Here is a 21,185-nt window from a genome sequence, read left to right on the forward strand (position 1 = left end):
AGCATACAGTATTTGTTCATGTGTGTTTGATTTATTTCACGTATGAGTAAGGTTTCAAGTTGCATCCACTTATTTATAAATATCTCAATGTGATCATTCTTTATAGCTGAGTAGGACTCCATTGAATTAATATACCACGGATTTTTATACATTCCTCAGTTTACAAACACTTAGGCTGTTTCCAAGATCCGGCTGCTAAAAAAATTGTGCTGCTATAAAAATGGATGTACATATATCACTGAGGTATGATGCTTTCAGTTCTTCTGGGAATAGGCCTAGGAGTGGAATAGCTGGATCAAGTATTACTTCCTGTCTGTTTTTTGAGAAATCTCCATACTGACCCAAAATGGTTTCACCAGTTTAAACTCCCATAAACAGTGCAGGAGAGTTCCATTTTCCCCACAGCCTCTCTAGCATTTGTTGTTGATAATTTTTTTGATCCTGGCCATTCTTTCTGGAGTGAGATGGAATCACAGTGTGGTTTTAATTTGCATTTCTCTAATGAGTAATCATGATGAACATTTTTTCATGTATTTATTTGCCAATTGTATTTCTTCTTCTGAGAATTGTGTGTTCATCTCAAATGCTATTTTTGGATTAGATCTTTGAATTTTGGGAGTCTGATTTTTTTTAATTCTTTACATGTTTTAGACAGAAATCCTTTGTCTGAGGGCTGGTTCACTAAGATTTTTTCCCCAGTTTGTGGTTTCTTTTTTTTTCACTATGCTGGAAATTTCTTTTGACAAGCACAAGCTTTTTAATAAGATGTGATCCCAGTTGTTGATTCTGGGAAATATTAACCATGTGGTTAGATTACTGTTCATGAATTCTCTACCAACTCTAATATCTTCAAGAATTGTACCCTATTTATCTTCCAACAGATTTAGTGTTTCTGTTATATTACTCATATCTTGGATCCACTTACGTTTTAGTTTAGTACATGGTGATTTGCATGGGTCTATTTTTAGTTTTTGGCCTATGGTAAGCCAGTTATTCAAGCACAATTGATTAAAGAGGCTGTGGTTCTTCCAGTGAACATGTTTGGCCCCTTTATGAAATATAAGATGGTTGAGTTTGTTTGTAGTTGTGGTCGTATTTTCTAATTTTTTCCATTGATATTCAGAACTGTTTTTATTCCAATACCATGTTGATTTTATTATAATTGCTTAGCAGCATAAGTTCTACTCAGGGATTGTGATGCCTCCTGCCTTTACTTTGCTGTTTAGAATTATCTTTGCTATTCTAGGTTTCTTGTGGTTCCAGAATAATTTTAAGATTGATTTCTCTAGATCTGTCAGGTATGTTGATGCTATGTTCTTTGGGATTGCAGTGAATCTCTATAAAAGTTTTGAGAGAAAGGCCATTTTCAAAATATATATTCTTAACATGCATTGAACAAGCAATGTCTTTCCATTTTCCGAGATTCTCTTTGATGTATTTTTCAGGATATTAATTTTCCTTATATAGTTTTTTTTTACTTCTTTCGTGAGATTAATTCCAAAGTATTTCATTTTTTGGAGTGGTAGTGTGAAAGGTGTGGCTTCTCCTATTTCTCTCTCAATAATTTTCTTGTTAGTGTATAGGAATGCTATTGATTTTTGAGTATTGACTTTGTATCCAGCTACTTCACTGAATTTATTGTATCTAGGAGACTTCCAATGGAATTTTAAGGGTCTTCTATGTAGAGTATCATGTCATCTGCAAACAATAATAATTTATCTTCCTCTTTTCCTGTCTTGACCCCTTTAATTCTGTCTATTATCTCACTGCTCTGGCTCGTATTTCCAGTACTATTTTGAATAGGATCAGTAATGAGGGCCATCCTTGTCTTGTGCCTTATTTTAAGGTAAAGGCCTTCAGCTTTTGACCATTTAATATGATGCTGGCTGTTGGTTTGTCATAGATGACCTTTATCATATTGAGGTAAAGATCATCTATTCCAATTTTCTGTAAAGTTCTTTTCATGAATGGACATTGCACCTTATGAAAAGCTTCTTCTGTATCAATAGAAATGCTCATGTGATTCTTACCTTTGGTTTTATTGATATGGTGGATTACACTGATTGATTTACATATGGTGAAACATCCCAGCATGCTGTGATGAATCACATTTGGTTGTGGTGTATCATCTTGATGATTTGCTGCATCCTGTTTGCCAATATTTTATTGAGGATTTTTGCATCTGTGTTCATTAGGGAAGTTGGCCTGTAGTTCTCTTTTTTTGTTGGATCTTAGGGTTTGCAACTAGAATAATATTTGCTTCCAGGAATGTTTAAGGAAGAATTGCTTTCCTTTCGATTTCATTGAAGTGTTTGAGGAGTGCTGGCATTAAACTTCTTTGTATTTTTTATAGAATTCCACAGTGAATCCAGCTGAACCTTGGCTCTTCTTTGTACCTAAGGAGAATTATTTTATTTTCAATTTCATTAACAGAGATTGAGTTATTCAGTAGTTTTACATCTTTTTGATCAAGCTTTGGTACTTCATGTGTTTCTAGCAATCTGTCTATTGCTTCTGTGTTATTAACCCAATGAAAATAGACAATTTTAAAATAGGTGTTGATGATCTTCTGTATTTCACAAGAGTCTGTTGTGAGTTTGTCATTTGCATTCCTTATTTCATGAAGTTGAGCTTTTTCTTTCCTTTTTTTAATAGGGTAGGTTAGGTGCTTATCAATTTTATTTATTCTTTCACAGAACCAACTATTTTATTCATTGATTCTTTGGACTGTGGTCTTAGTCTGTATAGCATTAATTTCTGCTCTGATTTGTATAATTTCCTCCCTTCTTTCGACTTTGGGCTTCACTTGCTCTTGTCTTTCTAGATATTTGAGGTTGTTTATTTGTTTTCATTATGTTGTGGGAAGTCAGTGCAATACATTTTCCTCTGAGGACTGCTTTATTGCATCCCACACATTCCAGTAAGTTGTATCTGTATTTTTGTTTGTTTTAGGTATTGTTTAATTTGTTCTTTAATTTCTACTGTGACACAAGGATTGCTCAAGAGTGTGTTATTCAATTTCCATGTGTTTGTGTGATTTTTGCAGTTTCTTTTATCATCAGGTATTAGATTTATGGCACTATGATCTTATAATATGCATGACATAATTTCAACATTTTGCATTTATTTAAAAATGTTCTGTGGCTTAGTATATGATCTATTTTAGAGAATATCCCATATAATGCTGAGAAGAATATGTATTCTTATATTGTTGTGAGGAACACTCTGTATATGTCCATCACATCCATTAGTTTACAGGTGTGATTCAGTTCTGTCATTTCTTTGCTGACTTATGTCTGGTTGATCTGTCTCTTGGTGTCCATGGCATGTTACATTCTCCTGTTAGAATTGTGTTATTACTTATTTGATTTTTCATTTCTATATATACTTGCTTTGGATAACTTTGTGTTCTGGAATTTGGTGCATATATGTTTAAGATAGTTGTCTCTTCCTCTTGAATTTTTCCCCAAACCAGTATGCAGTGTCTTCTTTATGTCTTAGAATCATTTCTGATTTGAAATTCACATTGTCTGCAAACAAAATATCTACCCTTGTTTTTTTTCACTTTCTGTTGCATGATGCATTGGTTTCCATCCTTTGATTTTCTGTCTGTGAGTTTCATTTTGGGTTAGATGGGTTTCTTATAGACAGCATGTGATCGGTCATTGTTTCTTGATCCATTGTACCAGTCTGTTTCTTTTAATTGGTGAATTGAGCCCACTCACATTAATGTTTATAACTGTTATATATTGGTTTACTGTTGACATGTTATCTTTCCATACTGGTTAATTGTCTGACTTGCTTAGTAGTTTTATTCTATGAGTATCTAAACTGTCTTTCAGTATTATTTGCAGGGTTGGCTTGGTGGTCATAAATTTCTTTAGATGTTCTTTGTCATGAAAGTTAAAGATGCAACAGCAGGATATAACATGTCAATAGACTTGCAAGTTAATTGTCAATATAAAATGACTGCATCTGTGAGTGGATCCTTTTTGGCAATTAAGGTACACAGAGGCCAGACAGCATGGGCTAAAAGGCTAGGTTCAGTTGACAAGAAGCACCATGTAGGTTCCTAACCCATGTGCTTCTTGATCATGCAACACAAAATGTAATGGCTTAATATCCATAGAAAATCTCTCAACAGTCTTCAAAACCAAGCTATTGATATAGCTGGGCTTCTCCACATGAGAAAAGTCACATGGCACATTAGCTAACTAAAAAACTTTGTCATGTCTGAAAAATGTCACCTCTTACCCTTTCCCATCTGTTGTAGTCAGGGTTTGCAAGGAAAGAAATTTAATATGCAACTTACAATTGATAAGATTATATTAAAATATTTACTCCCAAAAAGTCAGATTTAGAGATGTGTAGATCTGTCCACATACTAGATACCTAAAGAATCCAGCTGACAATCTGAATCCTATGACAATATACTTTTTAAGTCTTGCTGAACACCTAGAGCCCATGGCAAGGACCACAACAAGTTTACCTGGAGACCTAGAGGAACTGCCAATGTCTCATGCAAATCTCTATCAAGGTTGTGTACTAGGAAGAGTCAAAGTTCAGTGTTGGAAGCTACAAAGTCTGTGCACTTGGGTGCAGCATGTGTGCCATCAGCCTGAGTGATCAGTACTGGAGCCAAGACAAAAAGCTCAAGTTGAGGGCCAGAGATCTGCACAAGAAAACAGTAGCAATGCACAGTATTAATGATGTCCTGAGATCCTACTCCTCTGATGATGATGATGTCTGTGTTCATATCTGGAAAACTGTGATACCAGCTTCTCCATGAGAATCAACAGCCCAGCACATTCCCCTCCATTTCTCCTTTGACGGTGTTTGCAAACCTTTCAATGGATGCTCTATGTCCAAAACCATGGTGCCACAGTTCACTGGGTGATCCAAGTTGACATTCCGAAGTGGGCCACATCACCAAAGCAGATCTTTAGGTACTTAAATTTCAAAACAGACTTTATAGGGTGCTGAGGATTGATCTCAGTGGCATAAGCATCTACTTAGCAAGGTCGAGGTCATGAGTTTAATCCTCTGTACAAAAAATGGACATTATATAATTTCATATCTTAAAGTAGTCATCTGGTCTACCTCACATAAACAACATTGAGAAAACCTGAGGATCACTCAAATGTAATAATCAGGAACACATACCTCCAGAGATTTGTCCCCTCATTTGCCTTGACAAACCTCTCATGGGAAATATGTGGTCTCTTTCCTGTGTGTGTGTGTGTGTGTGTGTGTGTGTGTGTGTGTTACACTGTGCTTAACTGTGGGCATTTGCATCAAACTGTAGACAAGGTTACTGATTGTATAAGGCAATTTTAAAATCTTTTTGAAGGAAAGTAGAAAAACAAGCAGTTATATACATTTGTACACATAAGTCTCACTGCAGTACACTGAAAGCACTGAACCCAGGAGAGACTGTCATGAGGCTGGTCATATGCACATCACTACCTCAATAAGGTCACAGTGGTTATAGATGCTGGAGTTAAAAAGTGGAAATACTTTAACAACCAAAACAGTTGAAAAAAATACTGAATATGCATTTAACATACCTAATCTAAACTGGGCCTGATAGCATGTGTGTGTAAGCCACGTACTTGAGAGGCTGAGGCAGGTGAATTGTTTGAGAACCCTCTGGGTTATAAAGTGATCTTAAAGCCAACCTGAACTTCATAGCAAGATGTTGCTTCCAAAAGAAAAACAGAGATGTGACCCTTAATGGGAATGTGGTCTCCTTTGGTGTCACTGACCCACACGCCTAAGGAACAAACACACTGATGAACAGAGCAAAAATGAATATAGGCAATGGGTCAACAATCAAAACTCATTAGTAACAACAACAAAAACCATGATAAGATAAATGACTCAGTGAATTTTTTCAAGTGCATAATAAAGGATAAATAGTAATCACTTTTGGATTCTTCCTAGAAATTGAAGGGAAAGAACCAACACCAACGTCTTTTAGATGACAAAGTCACCCTGAGAATGAAGCCAGACAATAATGTATTGAAAAATAAAATAAAAAACAATTGAAAACACCCTACTGACCAATATTCCAAATGAACATAAGCAAGATTATTCAGCTAAATGCTTGTCAGCTAAATTTGCAAGCACATGCAAAATTTAAGCACCATGATCAACACTTGGCTCAATCTCAGTGATACAACTACCATCACACTATAAAAACCATTAAGCATCACTTGCCACTTTCACAGAATGAGACAGAGCTAACCCTTCAATAGATTGGGAAAAATAGCTTTGAGAAATTCCAAAGTTCAACATTTTGTCATGGTAAGAACTTCTCACACACCATGTATAGGAAGAATGGACCTCAGCACAGCAAAGATGATACATGAGAAGCCCATCCCTGACATCGTGCTCAGAGGCTGACAAGCTGCAAGATTTTCTTCTCAGATCAGGAACCAGACATAGCTTGCAGCAACTTTCAACACAGTACTCCAAGTTTTGGCCCTAGAATTTGCTCAAGAATAAGAAATGAAAGGCTTCCAAACCAGAAAGGAAGAATTAAGCACTGTTTCTGTTTCATGAGGACCCAACCTTTCATAGAAGAAACTTACATCTCCACTGAAAACCTTTTAGAACAAATTCAAAAATCACATAAGGTGCAGGGTACAAGATCCACATGTCTTAAACAATTCATATCTATGTGCTTCAAACAAACTGCAGCTTCAAATACAAAGAATACAATTCATTTCACAATTCATCAAAAAGAATTAATTCTTAGGAAGAATTTAACCAAACTCACATGTTCTTTAAAATTTGTAGAAATTGAAGCAAGCAGTACAATAGCACTAACAGAATAAAACACATATCATGATGGTGGATGGGAAGAATTCATGTTGTTATAATGTACATGCTATCCAGATCAACCAGCCCTTTCAAAGCATTCCTGTCAAAATACCACTGATATTTTCCTAGAAATCGAAAACACACTATGAAAATTCACAAGGAAGTACAAAGTGTCATCCTCTAGCCATGTAAAGAACATTAAACATAGAAGCACAAAATACCTGGTTTCCAAATATATTATAAAGTGACAGCAGTCAAAAGGGTCTTATACTGAAAGAATAGGACTGCAGATTAAAGTGACTAGCCCAAAGACAAACCAACTCATAGTCACCAGGAAGTTGGATTTGTTTCTTCATTCCATTCCTGTCCTTTCCTGTATTTTCCTTTTCTTTTTCTTTTCACGTTCTCCCTCTGTCGATCTGCCCTGAGCTGAAATCAGAGTGTGTTGCAGGCTTGTCTGGAACTCCCAGTAATCCTGCTGCCTCAGTGGCCTGAATGCTGACATTGCAGGTATTTTCACCATTCCTTGCTCAGCCAGTGAGTTTTTAATAACACCATAATGAAACCACGTCTCTTGGTGTGTCTTGTAATCCTATCACTCTGGAAGGCTGAGGCAGGAACATCATAAATTCAAGAATAGACTCACCAACTTAGCAACTCATTGAGAAACTCCTCAAAAAAGGAAGACTTTTGGGGCTGGGATTTTAGCTCAGTGGCATAAGTACTTGCCTTGCAAGTAGGAAATCATGAGTTCGATCTCTGTTACCAATAAAAACAAAAAAGACCAAAAGGAAGACTTTTAAAAGTGGAATGTAATGGAGCTAAATGCAAAAGCTCTGTATTCAATCTCTAAAAACTGAATGGAAAACCTTAACCATAACCAAAACAAAACCTTGGAAAGTAGAAGGGAAGGCAACAATGTTTTATCCTGGCCTGGCCGTCTGGAGGGCAGTGCACCCCAAGTTGCTTTAACCTTCACATCTTTCTTGGTATTTGACACCAATCATCAATTTCCATGAGTGACCAGAGAAAAAGAGAAAGTGCTTCAGGGATACCAAGCCTCAGTCCCCCAGAAGAAGGCATTTGGAGTGATCTTCTGAAGCGCATGGTGACCACAGTTACAGTTAAAAAGCAGTGACTCTACCAATATTGTTAATAGGATTTTCAGCCCTACTCATTGTAAAAGAAACTGCAGATTAGGAAGGTGGTAGATAGCTTAACTAGATGGATTCTTTCTACACAGAGTTTAAAGATCAAATTGAAATATTTTATTCCATGAATACACAAAATTACTGCCAATTGCTGACTCAGGATAATATGTACACCTGTAATCCCAGCCCTCTGAGAGGGTGAAGAAGGAAAATGAAGGATTTATGCCTAGCATGGGAAATGGAGAAAATTGGTGAGACCATGTCTTAAAATCATTTTAAAAATTACAAATGTATGAATTTATTGATCATTAAGAAATCTTAGAAATCACTGTGCAAGGTACATTAACCACTGCTATTCTACAATTATTTTTATTTTTCCATAGACTTAAAAACAGTATATGGTCCTTTATATATGGTCCTTATAATTATTTTTAGAATAGTACTAATCTCTTGATCAACACTAAATATAAATATAGGAGAGGTTTAAAAAAAATAATCACATTCTTTTCATACTGAACCACCCAAATCCTAAGAAGGTATATTCAGTAGCATATCTGCAGTCATCTCGGTAAAACATTTGAAAAAAATGAAGCAATGCAAACCTGGCAGCACATCAATGTCTACATGATGGTAAAGCTTATGCTAGGTGTGCTGACTAAAGTACACTTGCAAGAAATACATATGTTTTTATTCTGAATTCACAGGTGATATTTGACTGTGTATTTTTAATCTTTTTTCTTTTTCTCTTCTTTTCTTTCTCTCTTTCTTTCATTCTTTTTTTCCTGAGATTGGGTTCTACTATGCAATTGAGGCTGGCCTTGATCTTCCCTTGCAGGCCAGGATGACCTCAGACTTACAACAATCCCCTGCCTCAACCTCTGAGTGCTGAAATGACAGGTATGTAGCAACATCACTGACTGTGTTTTTCTTTTTAAATTTTCTCCAAAAAAATCTTCCTCAGAGTTATGTCATATTCTTATATTTTCTCAGGTTGAATATACAAAATCAAATCAGACACCACAGAAAATACAGTTGCAAAATCCTCACCAACATGTAACATAATGTAACATAGCATAGCACAGTACAGTATACCATAATAAAACAAAACAAAAAGCAACCACCTAACTCTGCTTTAAACAACTGCTTCCAAAGATACTTTAAGAATTTCTAAGTTATCCATAAACCAGTAATATGATCCAGTAATTTCACATTTAAGTAGTTTTTCTTTAAAATGAAATTCTGCATCCACTCAAGCCCATGTATAAGAATGGCTGTGGCAGCTTGCTTTCAAGGGTTGACCCAGAAACAGAAGAAATGGACATCGGCAGATGTGTGAGGGGTGCATGAACAAGTCACAGTTGATTTCATTCAGGCCCCAATGGCATGTGGTGGCAGCACACTGGGAGCCCAGCATGGAGACACTGCTTGAAGGAGACCAACCAAAGAGCATTTTGCCTGATCAGCCTCAGGGCCATCACCTCTAGGAAAGGCAACCTACCCAGCAGGGACACAAAGCCCACGGTCTATTTGGGATGGGAGGACAGGAAGTGATAGCAATGGCTATGAGAAAAGTTCCCCAGGAGTGACATGCATGTGTCCTTCCTCCGCATGGGGTGATGATGTCCATGGCCTTGGAAAGCCTCCCCTTGCAATCACCACCTGCTCTCCCCTCCACAGGACGTCAGAGTATGGAGCAACAGTATGTGGCTGAGTAAAACATCTAGGAATGAATAAGTAATCACTCATAGGCCCATGAGAATACAATTTGTTAGGAATCCTCATCCCCAGTACATGAGGAGGTTATAAAATGAAACATTTACATCTTTCAAGGAAAATTATTATGGGTATTCTGGGAACATCTCCATACTTCCTAATGGAATTGAAACAAAACTAACATAAGACCAGGAAAGAAACTCATCCTAAGATTTGACACATCTCTAAGTTAAGCCTAATTCTCAATGAAAAGAACTTTTTGGATGGAAATGTGCACTTGACAACGAGCCTGCCACTCCTTAAGCATCTATGTGTTTGTTGTATGAAAAATTTCAAAGTGAAGAAAAGTGTAAAAACACACTCCATTTTCTAGTTTTTCACTTGCCATTTCTTTTTTCTTTTTTTTTTTTTTGTCTTTTTCATTTTATTGGTACTAGGGATCGAACTTGCAACCACCTGCTTGCAATGCAGGTGGAGATTACCCGAAGAAAGAGTAGTTGCTATCATTGGAGAATAGACCAACTAAAATACAGGTATTGGAGTGGTGCTGTAGTGTGATGCCTTATGAAAGAAAAGTTGACCAAGGTCCCAGATACTTGTCAATTGTAGGTCTGATTATATATATATATATATATATATATATATATATATATATATATGAAAAGCTTTTGACATACAAAAGTTAGAAACTCAGTTAAAATGAACAAATACTTAAATGACAATTCACTTGAAAAATTAGGGCAAAAAGACACACTGAACATCATTGGTAATCAGGAAATGCAAATAAAATGTCACTGAGATATCACATCATACTAAAATGGATACATTTGTAAAAGTTATCCTTACCAGAAGTAGTAATTAAAACTTTTAGAGCCAAAAATAAACAACTGTGTGGACTAAAAGATAATTGCCAAAGTATAAGGAATCAGTTAGTTTATATAAAATTTTGACTAGGTAATGCCTACCTGTGTAGATCATATTTTTTCCACCTTTGTGTAGAGAATTTGTATGAATTGACTTTTATATATACTTTTTTCTCTCTCCATATTTCCTTGTTATTCCAGAAAGCCTATGTGAGCCAGGTGAAGTAAGATGGTTGCTGCTTTTTTCTAATTTTTGCCAGTGGAAGTTAACAAAAAAATAATCTTATACTATGCATTTAGTTACATATTATGCTTCGGAAACCAAATTTAAATGCCAAACAAATACAGCATTTTCTACATGTTTACTGAACAATTCTATTGTTAATTCTCAAAAAGAGAACATGAACATGTCATTATCATGATATAGTTTCTCAAAAGCAATATGTTTGTGTAAGCAATAAACGTCCTCATCTAACCTCCAAACCTTGGGTACTGTTATCTATGCTGCCTGCTTGTTCACATCTAAATCTTTCCTGCCTCTTCCTTTGAAAGATAATCTCATTTAAAATTTTTGATTTATCTAATGATTAAGACTCTGTGACCAGGGTTAAGTCTCATATTAATATCTTCTCTTTTAAGTAAAATATATATTGAAGTAAATTTGAGTTTTTAAGTAGTCACAGATAAGTGCATTCATATTTCCATAATGCTTGATAAATTCTTGTACTTTATTAGCTTTGTAAAACACTTGTATCATTTATTTATAAATAAGCTTAGTATATGTCATATTATACCAAAAATTAATGCTAAAAATAAGTGAAAAGAGCATCCATTTTGTTCTTTTGTTACAAATATACTGTGCATGACAGTGTAACACTTTTCTAATGAACTTGGTTGTGATAAGTTTATAAAGGCAATAGTGCTATGTAATTTGGGAATTTTATCACTTTTTTGCATTAAAGTCATATATTTGTGTTTGAATGAGAAGAAAATGTGGATCACTTGAAAGGTGTTTCATTTCACCTATTTTGGAACACGATAAATTTCATTTTTGGAGCTATTGAATTCATAATTTCACACATAAATATGAGCAAAATTTGAATGTAATCATAAAGACTTGGAAGAGATTTAAAACACTAAGGCAAAGGTTAAGCAGTTAGTTGTTCTTAGACCAGTATTCTTTTAATAAAGGGGAGAGTCACCTTCATTTGTCACTGATGCATTTTCAGACCCTGGACAGGTGTATTGGTTCTTTTCTATATCACTAACATACTAAGTCAGAAAGACTGTAGACTAAAGTAAATAATTAAACAAGGATAGACATAGAGCAAAGATAGAAGGACGAGAAGGAATATTTTTAATATTCTTTACAGATGTGACGATAATCATTGACATTTAAATATTATTGAAATATTTTGTATATTTGAGGGAATTTAAATTCATATTAAAATTTTAGCAGTAGCAAGATGATATAATACTTAATGTGTAGTGATTGGCTGGGAAAGATAAGTTCTGAATATTGGATTTTTTTCTCTTTATATTCTTAAATACTGAAATGTGTGATCAATCTGTAAGTTGAAACTTGCCATTTACCTCTCCACAGTGGCATTACATACATTTCCCAGTGATTCTTCTGAGTCCCTCATCCTAAGATTACTCATGTTAATGTTTGTAAAATTAAAGTTATTTTGCCTTCCGTCTTTGTGAGACTCTGCCTCCCCCAAATTTGCTATCAAATGATACTTCATATACAGGTCAGAAATTTAATCATAAACAACTTTAAAATATTTTAGTTGATCGCTATTGCTCCTGGCTTATATGATTTTATGATATATGTATATAAATTGATGTAATTGTATTTGTTTATCACATTATACAGATTATATGATTCACATATAGATATACATAGGTATATATAAATATACAAAACTGCACATGTACAAATAAACTTCGCCTTGCTTTTTGCACATGGTTTCATTATTTGTGTCTCTTAAAAATAAAATTTTGATTTAACTTTGTAGTTATTTCTTCCATAGCTCTTACAATCAAATATGTGTTATAGCCAAATGGAGTTACTATTAGCTTTCTGGGTACACTTCACTATAATGGGTAAATGTTTTGTACTAAAGGTTTGTCAACTCAGTATCCCATGTAGCTCTTCTCCAAAGTTCTCCCCAGATAACAAAACTATAATACTATAATTGGATTTTCCTTGACTATACGGATATTTATTAAGCTGAGTGTTTAGTGGGTCTGTAACATGCCAAATCTTAGAATGTGAACGTGAACGTGAACCAAGTGGATGTGAAACAAGAGCTGATGACTGCTGCAAACCCTGATTTTCTCTGAAGCCTCCTCACACAAATCATTTCTGTGGATTCCTCTTTTGTATTTTTCCTACAGTTAAAACTCACTAATTTATGAGTCCCATGACTTTGCCAAAGTCACTACCCTATCTGTGCCCCATTTCTTGACTATTTTATGTTTATTCTTTACATCTGCCATTTTCTTAAACGTGAGATGGTGGGAATGTCAATTACTTATTTTTGACAGTATTTTCAATGTTTTTATTTTTCCATGAAATAAGTTATGAAAATCCAATGTATTACTTAGTTGGTATTCAGTTGTGAAGTATGATACATTTTACAGAACACTGCTGGTATGGATTAGAATCATCTAGTGGAATTGCTGATGAATTAGAACAAATTATTTTTAATGGTGTATTCAGCTTTTAACTTGACTATCTAAAGGAATTTATAATTCTCTTTATATGTATATATTTTTTATCAATACTTAAAAATTTTTTTCTGAAGGTTATGAAAAAAATTACCCAGATGATAGGAAAACATATTTAAGGTTAAGTAGATTCAAGCTCACATCAAACTGATATAACTTTTTTCAAAACCTGGATTTGGCAAGATGTAACTGACTGCAGGGATTAGCCATGTGCCAAAATCCCTGTGCACTGAATTTTTATTTTTAGGAGTACTATAAAACACTGGATCTCAAAGTTCAGTGGACATTAGAGTCATCTAAAAAACTTGTTCAGGCACAAAGAGATTGAATTTTTCTCCACAGTGTCTGAGTCAGCATTGTTGTTGATTTCAATCAGTTAGAGAATCATGTGTAATCAGTGAGGAAAAGCTTTATAATATCAAGAGGTATTGAAGACCAGTCTAAATGTTTCAATGATGCTTTATTCTCTGATTAGACAACAATATGAAATTCTTCTTTTTCTTTATTTGGGCATGTGGATTAGGAATTTAGCAGGAAATATATTTCAAAAATGAAGCCCTGTAGACTATTATACTTCATATCATTTTATTTGGAATGATGACTGACAGCAATGAGAGCAAATTAAGAATCTATGACCACATTTAAGTAAAGTAATGGGAAGGACTTTTATCAGTTACAAAATATTAATTGTAGAAATGTGCCAACTTCTGAAACATCATATTTAAAGATTTTGTATAATACAGTATATTATAAATGAATAATTTCGCTTACATATTTTGAGAATATACCTTCTGTTGAGTCTTATTCTGGAACAATAGCTACCAATTCTATTGTAGTATTGTCTATGAATTTTCAAGAAAATTAAAAGAAGTTCATTTAATGTATAGCAATGTTACTGGAATTCTCTCTCTCTCTTGCTCTCTCTCTCTCTCTCTCTGAGTAAAAAATAACTAAGATAGTTTTCATTTGCATTTCTCCAGTGAGCAGCTGTCTTGCATATTTTTTTCATGTATTTATTCTCCATCCCTACTTATTCTTCTAAATGTCTGTTCATTTTGTTGCCCCTTTTTAATTGAACCTTTTATTCCAAGGAGTCTATTTTTTGAGTTCTTTATATGTTTTTGATGTTAGTCCTCTTTGTGAGAAATAGCTGGCAAAACAATTTTCCCATTTTGTACATTGTCTTTAACTCTGTCACTTATTTCCTTTGATATGAAGATTTTTAATTTGATACGATAACATTTGTTAATTTTTGTTATACTCTTCACACACTAAGTTTCTATTCAGAAAGTCTTTGCTTGCACCTATGTCTTTAGAAGTTATACCTAAAACCTTCCTTTGTATTAAATATTTCTATTTTAAGTGGATCTGTTTAAGCCTTTAGCTCTTTGATCCATTTTGATTTTAGTTTAGTACATGCTGGGATATATGAGTTTAGACTCATTCATCTATAAATAGATGAGCAATTTTCCCTGGACCACTTATTAAAAAGTTTATCTTTCCTACAGATTATGCCTTTTGTCTTTTTTTCAAAGATCATGTAGCTCAACAGTCTGGAGTTGTTTCTCCAATCTTTATTCCATTCCTCATCTCTGTTTTTGTGGCAGTATCATATTGTTTTCATTATTGTAACTTTATACTATAAGTTTATATTTAGGATTTCCATGCCTTCTGTTACTGAGAATTGTTTTTGCTACTCTAAGAATCTTCCATTTCCATGGTAAGTTTAGGACTTTTTTCTCTTAATCTGTGATGAATACCCTTTATATTTTTGTTGTAATTGTGTTAAATCTAAACATCAGTTTGGAGCATACAGTGCTTTTAATTCTCCTTTCTCTACCTCTTCAAAACATAAGATATTTTTCACTTTTCTGATATACTCTCTAATATCCTTTTTCCGATTGATATAGTTTTCATTGTAGAAGTCTTTCAGTTCTTTGATTAGAGGAATTCTTAAGTGTTTACTTTATCTGGATGCTACTGTGAATGGTATTATTTTCTAATTTTGTTCTCAGTGAGTCCCTTATTTGTGTATAAGAATGGGAAAAGATAAAAGAAGAAGGAGCAAATATATATGCTTACAAGATACCTAAGATAATTGAACTACTAATAGTTTGTTGAAAGGAACAATCAGTGCTTATATTGTTTGATTGATTTTGTCTGCCTATATCTGGTAAACTGAGCAACTATTTTGAAGATAATAACATGCAGTGTGATAACCATTGTTAATTTCCTATTATCTTGTTTTGAAATTGTGTATCATTTTTATTGTTTTTGTTTATTCTATTAAAATAAAAAATATATAACTACCCAGTTCTGGCTCTCCCAAACTTCAAGAGTGGCTTTCTATCACTTCTGCAATAAACCTTTCCTTTGTACCATTTTGAACTTTTCTCATGGGCAGAGAAACTAGCCCTAAAAATTTAAGGTAGGCAAAAATTGAAGACCATTCCTTGTGACCCCTAAAACTCAACCTAGTGAGCCTGGGTGGCTTCCCAAGAAATTTGCTCTCCTTCATCCAATTGAGCTCAGACATCACAGCATTCCAGTGAACTCCAGATCAAAGCACATGCACGCCCTCTTTTCCTCTTGCTAAGCATTAAGCACTTGATTTATCTGTATAGCATTCAGTGAGCCTTTGTCCTCCCAGCACTATTTCTTTGTTCAGGATCTTCAATAAAGGTAGCTGTTTTTCCTTCACCACCAAAGATATATCTTGCAATTCGTTGTGTATCATGCACATTTAAAACTATGAGTAAAAAATGCATACAATGAATTTATTACTTGTATTTGGAGTTGCACCAATTTTGGTTCCTAAGATCAATGAATTTTATCCTTTAAAATTAAAATTACAATGGGCTACACACTCAGGATCCCTTCTTTCTCTCTCTCTCAGACAGAAGCTTTCTTTCTCTCAAAAAGATATTCTACTCTGAACCTCCATTGATCCTAAAATTCTTTCTTTGATTTTAGAGAACACAAACTCATATCAAACTACTAGTTTGGGACTATCTTTTCCCTATATCAATAATGCTGTTATTTTTCAAAATGGAAACTGTTTTATGGTATTTTATTGATAAAAATAATATAATAAAGTAAAAAAAAAAGAATGTTACAGTTTTTGCACGTGTATTTTGTAAGATTGCTGAACTTAGCTATTAATTCTAGAAGTCATTCAGTGGCATTTTGGGGCCCTTTTATCAGAGTCATGCTGTTCAGAATTGTGATACTTTGATGTCTTCCTTTCCTGTACATATCCCTTTAATCTTTTTCCCCTGTCACATTGCCCTAGCTAATGTCTGAAGATAGTGTTGAAGAAGAGTGGAAACAGTGGCCATCTTTCTCTTGTCCCTACTCTCAGAGAGAAAGTCCTTCATTTTGCAACACTGAATACGATGCCAGAAGGAGGTTTGTCATGAATGTCTTTATTCATTTTGACATAAAGTCTGCCCATATTTTTTAATTTTCAAGTTTTACTCTTGAATGAATGTTGCAATTTGTCAAAGACTTCTCCAGTCTGTTTTGAGAGGATCGCATGAATTTGTTGGTGCTTCTGTTTATGTAATGGATTGCATTTATTGATTTGTGTATATCAAACCATCCTTAAATCTCTGGGATGAAGAATAGTTGGTTAAAGAGATGAACCTTGTCTGCTTTTTGATGAATTCTTGTATGGTCAAGGCGAGTCAGTAATTCTTGCTTTTAGGAGTGACTTTGTGAGTGCTCATCTTATTTCAATTTTTTTGAACATATTTGCCTTAGATCTTCCTTGAAGTGCTTCAGAATCTCAGTTCTGACTCCACCAGGTCCTAGGCATTTCTCTGTTGTTAGCTTGTTTTTTATTGTAGCTCCACTTTCATTACCTTTGATTGGATTTTCAGAGCTTGTAAGCTTTGGTTCACCTCTGGTTATTCTTTTTTTAAAATTTTCTTTTAAAGAGAAAGAAACAGAAAACAAAAGAGACAAACAGCAACTCCAAGAACAACAAAATATCCAAAACAGTAACACTATTGATCTTCAAAATAAGATGATAAGAATTTAACAATGGTTGTTATATGTCATATTGTTATTATCCATATATTCTTGCTTTTAATGATAGAGTGATAATATGTCTGTCCAAATGTATGGCTTTCTGAGTCAGTCAGCATTCATTTCATAGTGGAAATTAGAGAACACATGGTAACTTGGCACCCATGATTAAGAATTTAACCCCCAATAAAGGTGTTTCTCAAAAGGATAATTCAGATTTGTGGAAAGCATAAGGGTTTTGCTGCAAAAATCAAAGTCTACCCTATAATTCATCTATAAAGGCCATCAAAGTCTCTAACATCGTATATGTCACTGACAGGTGAAGAATCATTAGAAGCTAAATAAATGATACCAGTAACATAGGAAAGCCTATTGCCTGCCCTTCTTATATGTGTCCACTTAGACCGGTAACAACATGAGTTAAGTAAATTTTGCACACTAAGTGGAGAAGGCAGTCAGTTAATCTAGCTGCAGTCATGCTATCAGGTATTTTCACACATTAGACTACTTAACATGCATTTTGGAGAGCTTTTAAATGGCTTATTTTTGTACCAGGAATCTTAACTGTACATTATTCTTGTTAACTAGCAATATTCCAAGCAAGTAAAGTGACGGATTAACAAATTTCATTTGAAAAGTGAGATGTTTATAATTGCTCTGTTATGGCTCACTTGATGTCCTGAAATAATTCAAAATAATTACCATTCATGTTCATTTTGACTTGAAGAAGAACCAGAAGATGTGTGGTGCCAGTTTGGTGAATAAGGTGGTTGAGGGAACACTTTAATATTTTCATGAACTTATCTTTCTGTTGAATGGGACTTGACAGCTACATTTACCATATGACTAATCACACTTCATAATGTTTAATCACACGTTGTTCTGTGTATGCTCAAAAATAAATTTGAGCATGTTACTTATCATTTCATAATGATTGTTTTTCCCTTAACCTGAGGAACAGAACGAGATACCTCACCTAACCTCTGGAGAGTCTTAAAAGCTCATTTATTCCAATATGCCAGGCATATCATTTGTGATACAAAATATTGAATGAAAGTCCAATTTTACTTGTTAAAATGAGACAATCCTATGATGATTTGATATTTATGATTGCAGAAGTCTGAAGTGCCAGGAGACGGCTTGGATTCCTCATATATGTCCATACTCACAGTGTTCAGTAGAAGAGCTTCACTTTGTCTTACTGGGATTCTGTGGTATTCTTAGGGGAATTTTAGGTCACTACTTCTTTTACTTCAGGAAAAATTACAATTATTCAACTGGTTACATCTTGTGTTCAAAGTAATATTTATAAACAACCTTTTTCCTGAGTGTTGAAAATGAAGCCCCCAGGCTGGGGATATTGCTCAGCAGCATAGTGCCTGCCTGGCAAGCACAGATTTGTGTTTGATTCCTGACACACACCATAAATGAAGTCCCCAAAATGAATCAGTGCTTTAAAGAATTATCATGCTTGTTATTGTTAATCCTGGATTGGTGTATTTTTTCTGCTTCATAGCTTAACATATTTGAAGGACGTCTGAAATTTCTTTTAATATATTTTTATTTTTAAACACTTTGTATAATGTAAAAATACTGTTTAATTCGCTACTATTTAGATTGGTTTTATAATATACTAAAAACCCAGGTGAAGAATGAAAACTAGTACATTATCTTCATATTTAAATTTGAGCTAAAATAATGTGGTGAGAGTGATTTGCTCGTTTTCATGATTTTATATGGTCATCTACAACTTTAGACAATTTCACCAAGATTTACAAACTCATAACTACCTCTACATAGATATCATTCCTAATAGTTCTGATAAATTGGTTCCACTGTGTTTAATCATAAATCTGATTTAAAATGTTAAGGGGTCATTCAAATATCCATTTGATATATATATATATATATATATATATATAATGAAATATGTCAGAAGTACATAAAATCATACATGTATATACTATATATAAATGATATCTGGAAACATTTTATTTCATCAGTGTAATAATTAAAAGAAAGAAAAAAGGTTTTACTTTATATATTTGAGGTACAGCATATGATGTTTGATATGCATGTCCATAATCAAGGAACTAATGTAGAAAAACAAATCAGCACCTTTAATTTTATATAGTAACTATATTTTTTTGGTGTTGAAAGTAAGCAAAATGTACTATTTTAAAATTAACACTGTAAAATATTAAGAATTAAAACTATAGCTATCATATAGTTTTCACTTGTTTAAAGAAAATAGAGCATTTACACATAGAAAGAATAGCAATCACTTTATGAAAAGCACACGATTGATTTAACAAAATTTGTAATCAGACCTCTACATTCTACTGAAATTCCATGTGGGAAAAAAAGCCTCCTGTCTCAATTGAAGGAGAAAAATGATACTATGGTAGATAACTTTCAATATATTCCAAAATTAAATAGTTCGTTTGCATCTAAATCTCAAAGCCTTTCTCTTCATCTCAGCTCAGTCTTTCTTGGCTGCATCCTCTCTTGGTCTTTGCTTTCTCTATGCTAGTTTACATATATTTATACTGTTCTGTTTATTTTCTTCCATCTTCTCAATTACTTCCACCTGTGTCAAATTCCCATTCCAAGGCTTTTGTTGGGTTTTTCTCTTTTCCTTCCTGTCTTCTCACTTTCAAAACTTTTATTAAAATACAAGTTATACTTGACTACACACAATGTGAAAATTCCAACTGTTTTTCAAGTCACCTAGAGTACTCTTCCATCTCTTCATTGTTATACTGCTTCCAATATATTTCAATTATTCTCCTATCTTAATTTTAATACATAACAAACTGCTCTCACTAAAGTCACCAAAAATTTCTTAGCTTTACAATCAATTTTATTAATTAAGTATTATACAGGAAATTGAGTTTGGTGTATTCTTCTTGTGTGTCTTGTCTTTCATAATTTCAACAAAACTTTGCTTTTTATTTTCCTCTTACTTTTAAGATTGATCTGTTCATTATTTCTATTTTGCCTCTCCTTTGTTAAACACAGTGTTCAGGTTATAATAAGAAATGAAAATATGCTTACAGTAAAAAAATTGCTAGAATGTAATTAATACATATAATTATATTGCATGTATTCAAAGTGATGCTCCGTCTAAAATTTTGACAACAACTAAAGTTCTCAGTTGCATTCTTTTTGATCACAGTCCAGTCATCAAGGAACACCTCTCTAGGTAACTGGCTGACCTTTATACCTCTTGGAGAGTAAGTCTTAGTGACTTTTCATTCTCCTAAGTTTTGAGATATATATGGAGCAGGCACATCCCTTATGCTTGTTTCATACTCAGGACACTCTAGAGGTATACGTTATTAACCTCTTCTTGAAATACTATTCCACTTATTTTGTTCTACCTCATAGTTTCTGTTTCATACATTAAGTTTAGTAGTGCTGAGCAACAACAGCTTAGTGAACACTACACTAAAATTTCCTCTCTACAGGCATTTTATATTTCATGAAATATTTAATTAAAAAATGTTTTCTCATATCATTACATAAAGTTTTTCAGAATAAACTTGCTCCTTAAGAAATTGAATGTACATTTCTTCAAGTGGCATTCCATTCAGTTTAAAATCATGGCCATTCTAATACCTTAGCTCTGGACTCAGAATATGTCTAGGACTCAGCATTTCCAGTCACATTTCATTGCTCCCAGTAAAGTCACTAGTGCTTTAAAAAGTGTCTTACTTTTCTAAATTTGTTACAACTTGCATATTTATTGAATTGGGTTCATTTAACTTTTTGCCATTTCTAACTCCCCAAAACTATCTTCTTACATTATACTAGTATATAGCCTGAAATGCTCAATCCAACATTGTACCCAAGTGGTTTACTCTCC

The sequence above is a fragment of the Cavia porcellus genome, unplaced genomic scaffold, assembly GCF_034190915.1.
Source record: "Cavia porcellus strain 051 isolate PalLab524CR breed Dunkin Hartley unplaced genomic scaffold, mCavPor4.1 scaffold_45, whole genome shotgun sequence".
Taxonomy (NCBI): domain Eukaryota; kingdom Metazoa; phylum Chordata; class Mammalia; order Rodentia; family Caviidae; genus Cavia; species Cavia porcellus.